At 27.7% G+C, this 17,140-nt stretch overlaps 1 long non-coding RNA gene across 1 annotated transcript; it reads right to left on the bottom strand.

Annotated features, from left to right (window-relative positions):
• Positions 1–9,991: 9,991 nt before the first annotated feature.
• Positions 9,992–12,791, bottom strand: LOC145966600 (uncharacterized). The gene is made up of 3 exons (XR_014437082.1): positions 11,192–12,791; positions 10,829–11,022; positions 9,992–10,500 (listed from the first exon to the last, which is right to left on the bottom strand). It is a non-coding gene; the product is annotated as an uncharacterized LOC145966600 (long non-coding RNA).
• Between the last annotated feature and the right edge of the window lie 4,349 nt (positions 12,792–17,140).

The following is a 17,140-nucleotide window of genomic DNA, read 5'->3' as shown; positions in this document are numbered from 1 at the left end:
ATGGGAAATTCATTATTTTTCTGTTTTGAACAACCAAATGTGTCGTAATCACTGAATTCCAATATCAATAAAAATCCACTCTTTACATATACAACAATGCTACATATAGGTTTATATCTTACAAGTTATAATTATCCTTTAAGGATAATTACAACTTGTAAGATATAAACAGAAGTGTCTATACTTGTTAGCTACATACATATATATATAATATTTTCCTCTCTGATAATTTTAACATATATTTCCTGAAATCTACTTACAATCTTTTTTGTTTAGTCCTCTTCTTCTATGTCTTAGTGAATTTTGAAGCAGAATTTGATATTAAATTTCCAAAATTATAGAATATTGCATCGTTGTCAATTATTTTATGTTGCATCATCTCTCTTCCGTCTTAATCAAGGCTAATTATCGTTTGATTTTTTGTTTCATCAATTTTCAAAAAAATTGTATAAAAGATATTATAGTTGTAAAAATAATGACGAAATTATAATTCATAATTATTATTCAGTGGCAATAATTTACATATAATTTGCCTGTATTTGTAAGATTCTCCTCATTCCATAATATAAAAAAAATTAATCAATAAATTTAATACATCTATAAACATTTCTGAATGATAGTGACATGGATGAAAAATAAGTTTCACACTAAAGATCGAAGTTTTCTTCTTATTTCTTGTTATTTTTATAACTAAATTTTTAAAATATTAGAGATTTTTGAAACTCGGCAACCAGCCGCATGGTCTTTCGCGATGTTTGTTAACAAGATGCAATCGCAGTGAGCCTTTCGTATTAAATTTCTTCGCGCAGACCGAACATGTAAATGGCTTTGAGTGTAGACGTAGATGATTATATAGTTCCTTTGATGTATGAAAAATTTTGTGGCAGTATATACATTGATACCATGTTTCAACATCATTCTTGCGATACATCAATCCGTTATAAGCTTCAGGACAAAACGAACAGACGTGTCTTATATTGTGTTTTCGAATATGTCTCTTAAATATACTGTGACGGAAAAAGACTAAACTACAGCGAAAACAACATTCTAATCCATTATGATCGAATAAAATGTGAAAGTCGAAATCTGCTTCTGGTATATATCCGTTATAACATTTGAAGCAGAAATACGATTCTTTATTTAAGATCCTTGCTTGATTTATTGGTACCCTTGCGCAGATTCTTGCCATTGATTCTTTATATAATAGTTATCTTCAAAAAAGTTTATTAAATTTCTTTTTAAAAGGCACGCTTGTGTAATACCTAGGTATTGATTTTCCTTCGAAATTCTCGTTTCTGAACTTGTCACCAGTTTCTGTCTTCACTTGTCGAAATCCTGTCCAATGGAACGTTTTTTGATTCTCCGTAATTAGGAATTTACATAGATTTATGTTGTTAAAAGACACGAGACCGTGTTAATTTATTCCGTAATTGCGATTAAAACACTTTACTTTGATTAGAATGATTTAGACGTTATAGCATGTACAACCTACACGGATTCAGTGACAATGAGCTTAAAAGTCAATACTTTGTAATGTTCTGTATCTCGTCCGGATTCATAAACAAACAACGAATCTTGTTTATATTTACGTATATTACGTTTATATTACGTACAGCTTTTTGAAGTTTTTGCAGTGCCTCTTCAGTTAGTGCTCCTGAGTGAATCCAGCGTTGTAAATCATATAAATATGCAACTCTTGATATCAATTGATGATGCAATTCTTACTGCGGAAATTTATTCACTACAGATATTGCAGATATAAGGCGTTTGATCGGAATACCAGAGCCAATTCTTGCTCCTACTTGTTCGATTCGATGATATCACTTAAACTTAACTGTTAGGGCTAATATAATGCTACATGTACTATCCAAATGATAACACACCTACTTTCACATTTATATTTTATAAAAGCCTCTAGATCTTACGAAAACTTCTGTATTATTTCTTCAGATAAGACAATGTGCGATTGATCGATAGGAATGGATCGGTGATGAAAAATATTTGTCATAATACACGGAACATAGAATGTCGGTTCTTGCACATGCTATTACTTAAAATGTATACGCGAAAATATGACGATAGTTCGATGGTAGGGCAATATTTCGATCATAAACAATTTCTTATTATGTGTATGTACAAGATAATTCAACTGTAATTTTTGAAATACATACGGATTTTTCTTGAACTTCGGCAATTAAGATTCTACTAGATAAATAAAGTTCGTTAATTCTTGAATTGTAAATGAGATATTATTTAAATATTGTCTAAATAAATGGTAAATATTTAAATAAGGATAATGATAGTATTGTGGAAAATATAGGTAATATGATTTATTTATCTTATATATGTATATACTTTTTCATGTGTATCTTTTCTTAGATATAGGATATGTGTTTGTTTGCAATTACTTGAGTTTAATTCCAATTCATATGATGAGATTATTCGAACTAGCCTAGTAGCTTTCTCATAAGGGAAACTTTTTATTACAGTGTTTGCATATCATTGCCGCATCATCGATGGATGCATCTCTTTCGGCTTTGGATTATTTGACATTTTTTTCTAGACAGAAAATAGATTCGTTAACTTCGGCGATGTGTCCTATCAGGATATCCTTCGTTTCTTTCATGCTTGTATGCGCCAGTTTAATGGGGTTGAACCTTTGTCTTTTATATGTTTTTTTCTTTATATTTGCTTTTTTGTTTGTCATTTGTTGATTTATCCGATGAGCGCATTCTGGGGATTGCATTGTTTATCTGTAAGAATAAATATTCAATTGGTTGTTCATTAACAAAATTATTTGCAAAAGAGAAGATATTTGTTCGATTTTTTTTGATCGTATTGACTGTTTCAATTTGGATCGAATAGATTTTAATATTGCATTTTTCGACAAATCTTGTATCTTTATTGAGAACAGCTATGCGATCATGCATATATTCACTCTACATATGTATTAACATGCTACATATACTTTAAGAAAAATTACAAAATGTAAGCAGAAGTGTCAATATTTTTTCATATATATACATATATAATATTTTGCTTTCTAACAATTTTAAAATACATTTCCTGAAATTTACTTACAATTTTTTTTACACAGTCCTCTTCTGGTATTACTTAACGAATTTTGAGGCAAAAATTGATGTTAAATTTCCAAAATTATAGAATATTGCATAATTGTCAATTATTTTATGTTGTATCTTCTTTCTTCTGTCTTAATCAAAGCTGATTATCGTTTGATTTTTTGTTTCAATAATTGTCAAAAGTCCAAAATATATATTTATAAAAGTAATGACCAAATTATATTCAGTACCAATAACTTATATATAGTTTGCGTTTATGTAAGATTCTCTTCATAATCTGTAATATAAAAAATTAATCTATAATATAGAAAATTAATAAACTTAATACACCTATAAACATTTCAAAATGATATTGACATGAAGTGAATTAACACTAACATTTTAACACTAGAAATTGAGGTATATTTCCTTCTCATTTTACAACCAAGTTTTTAAAATATTAGGGATTTTTGAAACTCGGCAACCAGCCGCATGGTCTTTCGCGATGTTTGTTAACAAGATGCAATCCCAGTGAGCCTTTCATATTAAATTTCTTCGCGCAGACCGGACACGTAAATGGCTTTGAGTGTAGACATAGATGATTATACAGTTTCTTTGGTGTATGAAAAACTTTGTAGCAGTATATACATTGATAGTGTGTTTTATCATGCTTTTTCTTTCGATACATCAATCCGTTAAAAGCTTCAGGACAAAACATACAGACGTGTTTTACATTATGCCTCTTTAGCATGTGTCTTTCAAAAGATCTCCGATTGAAAAAGATATTGAAATCACAGCGAAAACAACAATTTAATTGTTTATGTTTGATTAAAGCATGATAGTATAAATCTGCTTGTTGTATATATCCGTTGTGACATATGTTGCAAGAAAATAAAACCTTTTCTTTGAAAAGGCTCTTTGCTTGATTTGCTGATATCTTCGTGCTCGTTGACATTGATTCTTTATATAATGATTCTCTTTAAAAGTTTATTAAATTTTTGTTTAAAAGGCACACTTGTGTAACACCTAGGTATTGATTTTCCTTCGAAATTATTGTTCCTGATCTTCTTTTCTACTTTCTTTCTTCACTTATCAAGATCCTATTCAATTGAACGTTTTTTGATTCTCCCTAATCAGGAATTAGCACAAATTTATGTTGTTAAAAGACAATCGTGATAATTTATTTTGTAATTCCAATTAAAACATTTTACTTGGATTAGAATAACGTTACACGTATACGACTTACGCAGATTCTGTGACAATAAGCTTTAGAGTCGATACTTTGTACTATGTTCTATATCTCATCCAGACGTATCTATAAACAAACAACGAATCCTGCTTATATTTATGTATGTACGGTTTTATGAAGTTTTCGCAATGCTTCCTTAATATTCCTGAGTGAATTCGGCATAAATCGTACAAATATGAGAATTTTTTTTGTTCGAATTGATGACTATTACCGCGCAAATTTGCAAATATTGCAGATGTAGGACTTTTGGTCGGAATGCCAAGACACATGCTTGTACAATTCTTCCTTTAGAAATTGCGGTCGCACAGATCACAATTATGCGGTAAAACTTGAGAATGATAGAGCCGATGCACGTGCAAGTGCAAGGACGTCTTCTGTTCGAAGGATTTGCCACAGATCTTCCACGTGTGTATCTCGCCGGTACATTGAATAAAGAACAGGAAGCAGGAAGCAGGAAAGAGCATGAAACTGATGAAACGAAAATTCAGTGGTGGGTGCAACGTATACGTCATCCAATTTTACTAGTGACACCTGGTGCGTTGCAAATCAAGTTCGTAATACAACCTCAATTTTGTTGATATGATCGAGTGTATCGATAAAAAAACTAAATCACTTTTATGATTTGTAATGAGTGAATTGATAGAAAGATGACAAATTGTTATTTATATGGACATTTGAAAACTCAAGGACGCACCGAAATGTTCCATATGTAAATATATTTATGTTAGTAAGAGATTTACAAGTTAAATATAAACGTTTGAAATTTACCGCTGTTCTTTCGCTTCCTGTGACGTCATGAATACGTCATAAAATTAACTTCCGGGTCCGCCCGTTTGACACATGCTCCTTCCTGGTATTCTTTATTTAAAATGGTATGGGTGCTCGTCTCCTTCGATGACCTAAAGCGAAAAAATGGCCGCACACATCGCAAACGCCGTCGTGGACGTCATGCACGTGTCTCATCACGTTGAACACCGATCGGAAGCTCTTATCATCGAAAGCAGATAGAATAGAAATAGATGTTAAAATCAAAAGCAGATAGTTACAGGGTTGCACGCCTACATGAATGTTGCAGTGAATTAAGAGATTACACGAGATGGAGAGTATTTTCCCGCATTCTTTAGACATGCAGGAAGTACAATTATTCTCCGTGATGTTCAAGCGAATTAATTCGATATGTTTATGTTCTGATATTTGTTTGCACTTTCTCGAGTATCCATCATCATCCATCAGCGGTTCTTTCGAAATTTCTGCCTTTTTTCAAAGAGTTATACCGATAGAAATCTGCCGAATGACCGTTTGATTCCAATCTTTTTCAATCTTGAGATCATCGAGAGTTAATGATAGATATTTCTTGCTAAATCGTTGGATGAATTTTCTCGATATTAATCAATAATCTTTTCATATTGAATACATAGTCCTTTTGCAAATTATCTCCAATATGTCTCTTTTTTCCATTCGATACTCGATACATCCATGTGAAAAGAGAATTAACTAAATGACTCAACTTCAAATCTTTTAGAGAAAAATTTATTCCAAATTCTTCGAGAGAAAAATTCATTGCAGTTATAACTTTCTAATATTTTTGTCCATGATTCCATATAAAATTAGAATTTTAAATGCAACATTTTAAAATTATCTTTTCATTATGTGCGTTCGCTTCTCAAAAAATAAAAAACTTTCCAATTTGAATGTTATATTGAAAATGTACTGAATAGCTCTTGTAAGATAAAACTTTTCCATTTTCATAGCATTTTGCTAAATCATTGAATATATAAATACGAGTAAAGAATATGTATTTCAAATATATACAACAAAAATATAACTTAACAGATTGTAAACTGCTTGCAATAAAAACAATCATTAAAGATAGAAAGAATTTTTTTAAAGAAAATTCTTTAAGTTTCTATAAAATTCCATAAAAATTCTCTAATTTTTTTCTAATTTTTTTCTAGGAAAAATGAAAATCGTTTAAAATTGCAGTTTCTTCAAGTTTTTCAAAAAATACAAACCTGTAATTAATTACAATTGGTTTGTAAAATTAAAGTGTCGTGGTGATTAAAATAACAATGCATACATGTAATCAATTTATTTTGTTAATTTGTGATACTGAACTGCAACTGTTAACACTTATTGTACAGATATTTACAAAAATAAACAATAAATGTTTGTACGCTTCTATCTGAAGTCTTGTAAAAGCTTTCTCATTGTTTCCTCAGAAAGCGATATTACATGACAATATATAGTTTGTGATCAATATGAATACATCGGTCATTCTTTTATTCATTAAAGAATTAAGAAAACGTTTCGTAATATATAATAGATTTTTAACATGCATTAATGACATTTTTTACGAAATCATTTGAAAGTTATTCATTCATTTCTTTAAGTATAGAAATGCTTTTGAAAAAAGAGAAAAATAATTTATTTAGAAAAAAATAAAACTAAATAAATTTTTAATATCTAACTACAATTGAGAATAACATTATTGTGCAAGAAATTCTGAAATACAATCTTGTCTTTACCGTATTTAATTTCACATCTTCCCTTAACTAGATTTACGGGACCAGATTCACGAGCAAAATTACAGAAACCATTACTATTATTTCCTAGCAATTTTTGCTGATTAATGGAATGATACGAATATATATCCCACATTATAACCCATCAAATTGATGGGTCTCGTAAATTGAGTGTTAAACAATATTTTCTTTATGAGAACTACTATTATATATCTCTATATATATACTATTATTATATCTCAGTTTAAATTTACGTACGTTAAAGAAGAAATAATTAAAATTAATAAGTTGAGAAAAATTGTCTTGTAAAATTAAAATTAACAAAATGAGAAAATTATTTTATAAATTCGTCAGTGCTTTACATATATCATTTATTACATATTATACAGGGGGTGACTTATTTTAATTAATCCACTCAAATATCTCGAAAAATATGAAAGATATGAAAAAATGTTTCAAATAAAATTGCTTAATTCGAAAGAAGAAAAAAGATAGAGATTATTAATTTGATGTTGGCTGTAAATGTTAAAGTCAAGATTAACATAACTTTCTAAATGAAATCACATTTTTTTACATATTTCAATTCCTTGCAATATTTGGCATAAAAAGTTATTAAGGATATAATGATCAAAAATTGATAGCTTAAGAAATATTTTATATAAGAAGTTGACAAAATTTATTATAATTTTATATAAACTTCTTATAAATTGTTTATTTTTGAATTATTTTATCTTAATACTTTTATGCACGAAATAATAAGAAGGATCAATTAATGTAAAGAAGATATACTAATTGAACGAGCAGCTGTAGGTGTTTTTAAGAAAAAATATATAGCTGCTCCTCGTAACTTCAAACAACCTTTCCCTTAAATTTTCCAAATTCTCTGAAATTAAACTGTTAATTGTTAAAAAATTAATCTTTACATGACGTTGATAAAGATCAGACCAAACTATTATTCTTATGTTTTTTTCCCACCAACCTTTCAAACAATTTTTGTTTGAAGCAACTTTTGTTTGTTTTTTTTTTCCGTATCTTCCATATTTCTTGAAAAAGAGTGAATTGATTGAAATGAGCCTTCTTTATATTTTTTTACTATTGTATTCTACTATTGTGTTAATTTTAAATTATGTTACAAATTTAAAAATGTTAAATTGGAATGTTTCATTTTATACATAAAATTACATTGCTTAAGAAAATAGTCAAAAATAAAAACATATAATGTATATAATTTTCATAAAAATTATAATTGTCTTAAAGTTATCAATAAATAAATGAAATATATGAAATAACATATATGAAATTGATTTATATAATTGATAATAATTGCAAAGTCATTTAGCATATAACCGTGTAATAATATCCTTAAATTATATCTATTTGCTAAAGTGTCATTTTTTAACTAAAAACTGATTATTTACGGACGTTATTATTTTCAATTCATACAACATGAATTGATTAATTTTAGTATATATCTATACGTATTCTATTTTAGTATATGTCTGTACATATCTCTCTGTAAACGAAGTTGGTAGAAAGAAATTCGCACAATGCGAATGTTTCTTTGGTATTATTTACTCGTATTATTGTGCCTTTACTCATATAAAGTCATTTCGTGGGGATGGACTATCATGGAATGCTCATATAAAATAATATAGTCGGGAAACTTCTCATCACAAATGAAACATTTGAATAACTCTGTATGAAAATGCAGATATTCATTTTAATCCATTTGAAAAACAAACATCATATTTCGCGAGATATCATATAAATATTTACTTACCATGTTCTTTTGAATGTTTGTAGTAATTAGCGTACTGGGTAAAGATTTTTGAACAAATAGTACACATATACTTAACCGCTTTTTCGTGATATGAATAAAAATGTTCCTTCCATGCTAACATATTTCGAAAGTCTTTTTTGCACTGAAAGCATCTGAACTGTTTTATAATATGAATATCCTCGTGTTTGATCACATCTGCTTTTTTGGAAAACGGAATTTTGCATATGCGGCATGTATACACTCTCTTAGGCAAACTAGATAAGAAATTAATATCATTAATTAGATCTCGAAGAGTATAATTATTCAAAGATGTGGACTCTGCTTCTGGTTCCATCACCCTCTTCGTGTAATTTGTATGACGTTTCAGTATGTATTTTTTCGAGAATATTTTTCAAGAATAACCTCGCAATCGTAATGCGTGATTGCCGATTTTTTGTTTTCTGAGTTCGCTCCAAGTTTTTTCCTTTTTATAAATTTGTGTTGTATAAAATGCTCTTCGACTCTCTTGATCATATGCTCTATACATATACATATTGTTAGAAGATCGTAATAATTGCAGAAAATCTTATAATTATTAAATATAATTATAATTATTGAATTGGAGAAAATCGGGATTATTTAAAATAGCATCGCAACAATTAGAATATTGCACTGTCTTACATATATAATTGATATTCTATATGTCCGACTCGATGATATATTAAACTTAACTGTTAAAGCTAATACAATGCTCTATTCAAATTATAAACAAACCTGCTTTCACTTTTATATTTTATAAAAGCCTCTAGACCTTCTGAAAATGTCCGTACTATTTCTTCAAATAAGATAATGCGATTGATCGATAGGAGTGCAAAATCGGTAATGAAAAATACTTGTCATAACACATGAAACGTAGAATATGTCGGTTTTTGTACCTGCTATTATTTAAAATGTGTATGCGGAATCGTGATAGACGATAGTTCAATTGTAGGGCAATATTTCGATCATAAACAATTCTTTATTTATTATGTGTATGTACAAGATGATTCTTTAACTGTAATTTTCGAAATACATACGGATTTTTCATGAATTTTAGCAATTATGATTTTATTAGATAAATAAAGCTCGTTAATTCTTGGATTATAAATGAGATATTATTTAAATATTGTCTAAATAAACTGTAAATATTTAATAAGGATAATAATATAATCATTAATCATTCTAAAAGTAGTAGTTATAAACATTATAATTACATGTATATATATGTATGTATATATACATATGTACACATTATTAATAATTACAAAATTCATAATTATTATATAATATAATTAATGTGCAATTATAATTATTTGTCGATAATTATAATTAGTAATGTAATAATTAAATTATAACGGTACCATTGAGAATTGTGTAAAATTCAAATATAGGAAAAATATGACTAATTTCAAGTTTGTTTTTTTCACAAGTTTTATATGAATAAAAATTGCACTTTATATATATTGGTACATATGTACTCTCTCATATATATCTTAAGATATAGGATATGTGTTTGTTTGCAGTTACTCGAATTTAATTCGAATTTATATGATGAGATTATTCGAACTAGCTTAGTAGCTTTCTTATAAGGGAAACTTTTTATTACAGTATTTGAAAATCATTGCCGCATCATCGATGGATGCATCTCTTTCGGCTTTGGATTATTTGACATTTTTTTCTAGACAGAAAATAGATTCGTTAACTTCGGCGATGTGTCCTATCAGGATATCCTTCGTTTCTTTCATGCTTGTATGCGCCAGTTTAATGGGGTTGAACCTTTGTCTTTTATATGTTTTTTTCTTTATATTTGCTTTTTTGTTTGTCATTTGTTGATTTATCCGATGAGCGCATTCTGGGGATTGCATTGTTTATCTGTAAGAATAAATATTCAATTGGTTGATCATTAACAAAATTATTTGCAAAAGAGAAGATATTTGTTCGATTTTTTTTGATCGTATTGACTGTTTCAATTTGGATCGAATAGATTTTAATATTGCATTTTTCGACAAATCTTGTATCTTTATTGAGAACAGCTATGCGATCATGCATATATTCACTCTACATATGTATTAACATGCTACATATACTTTAAGAAAAATTACAAAATGTAAGCAGAAGTGTCAATATTTTTTCATATATATACATATATAATATTTTGCTTTCTAACAATTTTAAAATACATTTCCTGAAATTTACTTACAATTTTTTTTACACAGTCCTCTTCTGGTATTACTTAACTTTAAAGCAGAAATTTTGAAGCAGAAATTGATGTTAAATTTCCAGAATTATAGAATATTGTATCGTTGTCAATTATTTTATATTGCATCTTCTTTCCTCTGTCTTAAACAAAGCTCATCGTTTTGATTTTTTTTGTTTCAATAATTGTTAAAAAGTCTGAAATATATATTTATAAAAATAATTACGAAATTATATTCAGTATCAATAATTTGCATATAGTTTGCGTAAGATTCTCTTCAATCTATAATATAAAAATTAATCAGTAAACTAAATACATCTATAAACATTTCAAAATAAAATTGACATGAAAAGAATTAACACTAACATTTCAACACTAGAGATCGAGATATATTTTCTTCTTATTTCTTGTTATTTTACAGCTAAGTTTTAAAAATGTTAATGATTTTCGAAACTCGGCAACCAAGAGCATAGTTCTTCGAAATTTTTGTTAATAAGATGCCATCGCAGTGAGCCTTTCGTATTGAATTTTGCCAAGCAGTTCCGACATCTAAACGGTTTGTCGTGTATACGTAGATGATTATGTAATGTCTTTGTTTTACGAAAAACTTTGTGACAATATATATATTCATACTGTGTTTTATCATGCTTTTTCCTTCGATACATCAATCCGTTTTCCTTAGTTAAGCCTCAGAACAAAATATCCAGACGTGTTTTTTACATTGTGCCTTTCTCGCATGTGTCTCTCAAAAGATCTTTGATCGAAAAAGATATCGAAATCACAGCGAAAAGAACCATTTAATAAAAATTGTTTGCTATGTTTTATTAAAGTATGATAGTATAAATCGTCTTGTTGTATATATCCGTTGTGACATATGTAGCAAAAAAATGAAACCTTTTCTTTGAAAAGGCTCTTTGCTTGATTTGCTGATATGCTAGTTGTTCACATTCATTCTCTATATAATGATTCTCTTTAAAAGTTTATTAAATTTTTGTTTAAAAGGCACGCTTGTGTAACACCTAGGTATTGATTTTCCTTCGAAATTCTTGTTCCTGATCTTCTTTTCTACTTTCTTCCTTCACTTGTCAAGATTCTATTCAATTGAACGTTTTTTGATTCTCCTTAATCAGGAATTAGCACAATTTATGTTGTTAAAAGACATAATCGTGATAATTTATTTTGTAATTCCAATTAAAACATTTTACTTGGATTAGAATAACGTTACACGTATACGACCTACACAGATTCTGTGACAATAAGCTTTAGAGTCGATACTTTATACTATGTTCTATATCTCATCCGGATATATCCATAAACAAACAACGAATCCTATTTATATATGTTCGGCTTTATGAAGTTTTCGCAACGCCCTCTCAGTTAGTGCTCCTGAGTGAATCCGACACTGTAAATCGTACAAATATGCGACCTTTGATCGAATTGATGACTCTTACTGCGAAAATTTGCAAATATTGCAGATGTAGGACTTTTGATCGGAATGTCAAAACACGTGCTTGTATAATTCTTCCTTTGGAAACTGCAGTCGCACAGATCACAATGATGCAGTAAAACTTGAGAATGATATAGCCGATGCACGTGCAAGGACGTCTTCTGTTCGAAGGATTTGCCATAGATTTTGCAGGTGTGTTCTCGCTGGTACGAGTGCTCGTCCCTCGATGTCCTTAAAGCAACGCATACATCGTAAACTTTCTTAACACCGACATCATACACGTGTCTCTTCATGTTGAACGCTGATTGGAAGCTGTTGCCATCGGAAGCAGATAGAATAGGAATAGATGTTATAATCGGAAGCCGATAGTTATAGAGTTGCACGCTTATATGAATGTTGCAGTGGACTAGGAGATTACACGAGATAGAGAGTATTTTCCCGCATTCTTTAGACATGCAGAAAGTACAATTATTCTCCGTGATCTTCAAGCTAATTAATTCCACATGTTTATGTTCTGATATTTGTTTGCACTGTCTCGAATATCCATCATCATCCATCAGCGATTCTTGATATTCATAATTTTTAATTATTTTACAAATTTAAAAATGTTAAATTGGAATGTTTCGTTTTATACATAAAATTATATTGCTTAAGAAAATAGTCAAAAATAAAAACATATAATGTATATAATTTTCGTAAAAATTATAATTTTTTAAAAGTTATCAATAAATATATGAAATATATGAAGTAACATGTATGACATTGATTTATATAATTGATAATAATTGCGTAGTCATTTAGCATATAACCGTATAATAATATCCTTAAATTATATCTATTTCCTAAAATGTCATTTTTTAACTAAAAACTGATTATTTACGGACGTTATTATTTTCAATTCATACAACATGAATTGATTAATTTTAGTATATATCTATACGTATTCTATTTTAGTATATGTCTGTACATATCTCTCTGTAAACGGAGTTGGTAGAAAGAAATTCGCAGAATGCGAATGTTTCTTTGGTATTATTTATTCATATTATTGTGCCTTTTAAAGTATTTCCTGGGGATGGACTATCATGGAATGCTCATTTAAAATATCACGGTTGGGAAATTTCTCATGACATTCGGCACATTCGAACAATTCTGTATGAAAATGCAGATAATCTATTCATATAATCCATTTGAAAAATAAACGTCATATTTCGCGATATTATATAAATATTTACTTACCATGTTTTTTCAAATGTTTGTAGTAATTAGTGTACCGGGTAAAGTTTTTTGAACAAATAATACAGGTATGCTTATCCACTCTCATGTGATTTGAATAATAATGCTCGTTCCACGCTAACATAGTTCGAAAGGTTATTCTGCACGTAATGCATTTATAAAGTCTTATAGCATGGATTTTCTCGTGTTCGATTACATCTGCTTTTCTGGCGAACCGAATTTGGCATATGCGGCATGTATACACTCTCTTAGGCAAATCATGTAAGATGTTATGAATATTATTCAATAGATCTCGAGAAGTATAATTATTCAAAGATGTGGACTCTGCTTCTGGTTCCATCACTCTCTTCGTGTGATTTGTATGACGTTTCAGTATGTATTTTTTCGAGAATATTTTTTAAGAATAACTTCGCAATCGTGATGCGTGATTGTTGATTTTTTATTTAGATTTTCTCACTCCAAGTTTTTTCATTTTTATAAGTTTGTGTTATATAAAACGCTCTTCGGCTCTCTTGATAATCGTATGCTCTATGCATATACATATTGTTCGAAGATCGTAATAATTGCAGAAAATCTTATAATTATTAAATATAATTATAATTATTAAATTGGAGAAAAACGAGATTATTTAAAATAGCATCGCAACAATTAGAATAATATTGCATTGTCTTATATGTATAATTGATATTCTATTTGATATTCTATTTGACTCGATGATATCGTAAACTTAACTTAGTTAGTGCTAATACAATGCTGTCCAAATGATAAATAAACCTGCTTCCACATTTATATTTTATAAAAGCCTCTAAACGTTATGAAAAGCTTCCGTAGTATTTCTTCGAGTAAGATAATGCGATTGATCGGTAAGAATGCAAAATCGGTAATGAAAAATACTTGTCATAACACATGGAATATAGAATACGTCGGTTTTTGCACCTGCTATTATTTAAAATGTGTACGTGGAATCGTGATATAGACGATAGTTCGATGGTAGGTCAATATTTCGAGGATAAATAATTTTTTATTTATTGTATGTATGTACAAGATGATTCTTCAACCGTAATTTTCGAAATACATACGGATTTTTCATGGATTTTTCATGGATTTTCATTTCATTTTCGGCAATTATGATTCTACTAGATAAATAAAGCTCATTAATTCTTGGATTGTAAAAATGAGATACTATTTAAATATTGTCTAAATAAACTGTAAATGTTTAAATAAGGATAATGATAGTATTATGAGAAATATGTAAGATTTATTTGTCTTCAATAAAAATTAACCTGATTATCGTTTTTTATCTTTTTATCTTTGAAAGATGAATTGCTTACAACGCCAAATCGAAATCGACATTAAGGAAAAGAATATACTGCAATGAACAAAATAATAAAGTCAGTTTATATAATTTGGGTTGATAATGTTCTTTAGTCATTTAATATATATGCATATACAAACTATGTTATTTATACACTTTTGCATTGGAATGTTTTACATATACAATAACTAATAACTAATATTATCTCTATTACTGTCTTATTATTTAAAAGATAATGAAGACTCACCATATGTCTTCAAATATCACATGTCATGTATTTGCGTGATTTGTTCTATAATACAAAGTAACTGTAAACGGAAAAACTTAGAAATATAAATGTAAATAAATATAAGCATATATTTCTGGTATTTTCTAAAAAATTTCCTAATATGTATAATTTTAATGATTCTATACTGCGATACATGTTCAGCAACTTCAAATTTCATGATAAAAATATATTGAAAAATTATATCGAAAATATAAATTAAAAATTTGTCATATACAGGTTTTCATTTTCGAAAAACTTGACTGTAAAATTCAGGAAACTAATAATTAAATTATGTAGTCATTAATTATATCGGTAATATAAATTAAAAATTTCGCATATATACGAGTTTTTATTTTCGAAAAGTTTGACTTTAGATATGATATTTTGAATTAAATTATATAATCATTAATCATTCTAAAAATAATAATTATAAACGCTATAATTACATGTATACATACATATGTGTACATTATTAATAATTATAAGTTTTATAATTATTAAATTCTATACTAATACTATTATTATTTTATTTTATTATTATATAATATAATTAATGTGCAATTTTAATTATTTTAGTCAATAATTATAATTAATATAATATTATAATTAAAATAATAAATATTATTAATATAACATAATTAATAATTATAATTAGTAATGTAATAATTAAATTATAACGGTACCATTGAAAATTGTGTAAAATTCAAGCATAGGAAAAATATGACTAATTTTTCAAGTTTGATTTTTTAACAAGTTTTATATGAGAAACAATTGCACTTTATACATATCAGTATATATGTGTCTTCCCTTATATATATATATATATCTCAAGACATAGGATATGTGTCAGTATGCAATTACTCGAATTTAAACATGATGAAATTAATCGGACTAGCCTAGTAGCTCTCTCATATAAGGGAAACTTTTTATTACAGTGTTTGCAAATCATTACCACATCTATGGATCATTACCGCATCTCTTTCGACTTTGGATTATTTGACATTTCTTTCTAGACAGATAATAGATTCGTTAACTTCGGCAATGCATTTTATCAGAATATCCTTCGCTTCTTTCACGCTTGTGTGCGTCAGTCTAATCCAGGTGAACCTTTGTCTTTTATATGTTTTTCCTTTATATATATATATACAATGTTTTTCTGTTTGTTGATTTATCTGATGAGCGTATTATGGGGAATGTATTTATGCGACGGTAAACATTCAGTTGGTTGATCGTTAATAATATTATTTGTAAAGAAGAAAATATTTTTTCGCTCTTCTTCGATCATATCGACTGTTTCAATTTGGATCGAATAAATTTTAACATTGCATTTTTCGGCAAACATCTTGTATCTTTGTCGAGAATAGTTATAGACAGCTGTGCAATCTGATTCTTTAATCTGAAAAATAAAATATAAGCATATGTATTTATTATTAGACAATCATTTATATTATATATATCTTCATCTTATCTTAATTAATATTCCATAATTTTTATAAAATAAAGAATATTAAAAATCTAAATATAAAATAAAGCTATATTTTCTAAGATAAAATTTCATATTTTCGAGAGATTTTTCCATCGTTTGCTCTCTTTATCATTTGTTTGTAAATATTATCATGTATCTACAATAAAATTTTATGTGTTTAATATTTATATATTATGTATAAGAATAATTTTTAATAAAAACATAAGTCTTAATTTTACATAAATTTTTAATAAATAAGAGGAAAGATCTTATACAGAAAATTAATTATTTATTTATAATTTCATATTTGCTAGAGGAAAGTACATATAAGCAAATAGATAAGACATATAGAAAATTTCATTATTTTTCTGTTTTGAACAAATATAATGTAATTACCGCGATTTCCATTATCAATAAAAATTTACTCATTACAAATGTGTATATATATATATATATATATATATATATATATATATATATATATATATATATATATATATATATATATATATATATATAATATTTTGCTTTCTAACAATTTTAAAATATATTTCCTGAAGTTTACTTACTAATTTTTTTATTCAGTC

This window comes from Camponotus vicinus, unplaced genomic scaffold, assembly GCF_025532165.1.
Source record: "Camponotus vicinus isolate PSW18456_S1 unplaced genomic scaffold, iyCamVici1.0 SCAF_2, whole genome shotgun sequence".
Taxonomy (NCBI): domain Eukaryota; kingdom Metazoa; phylum Arthropoda; class Insecta; order Hymenoptera; family Formicidae; genus Camponotus; species Camponotus vicinus.
This window is presented reverse-complemented; position numbering and strand designations above follow the sequence as displayed.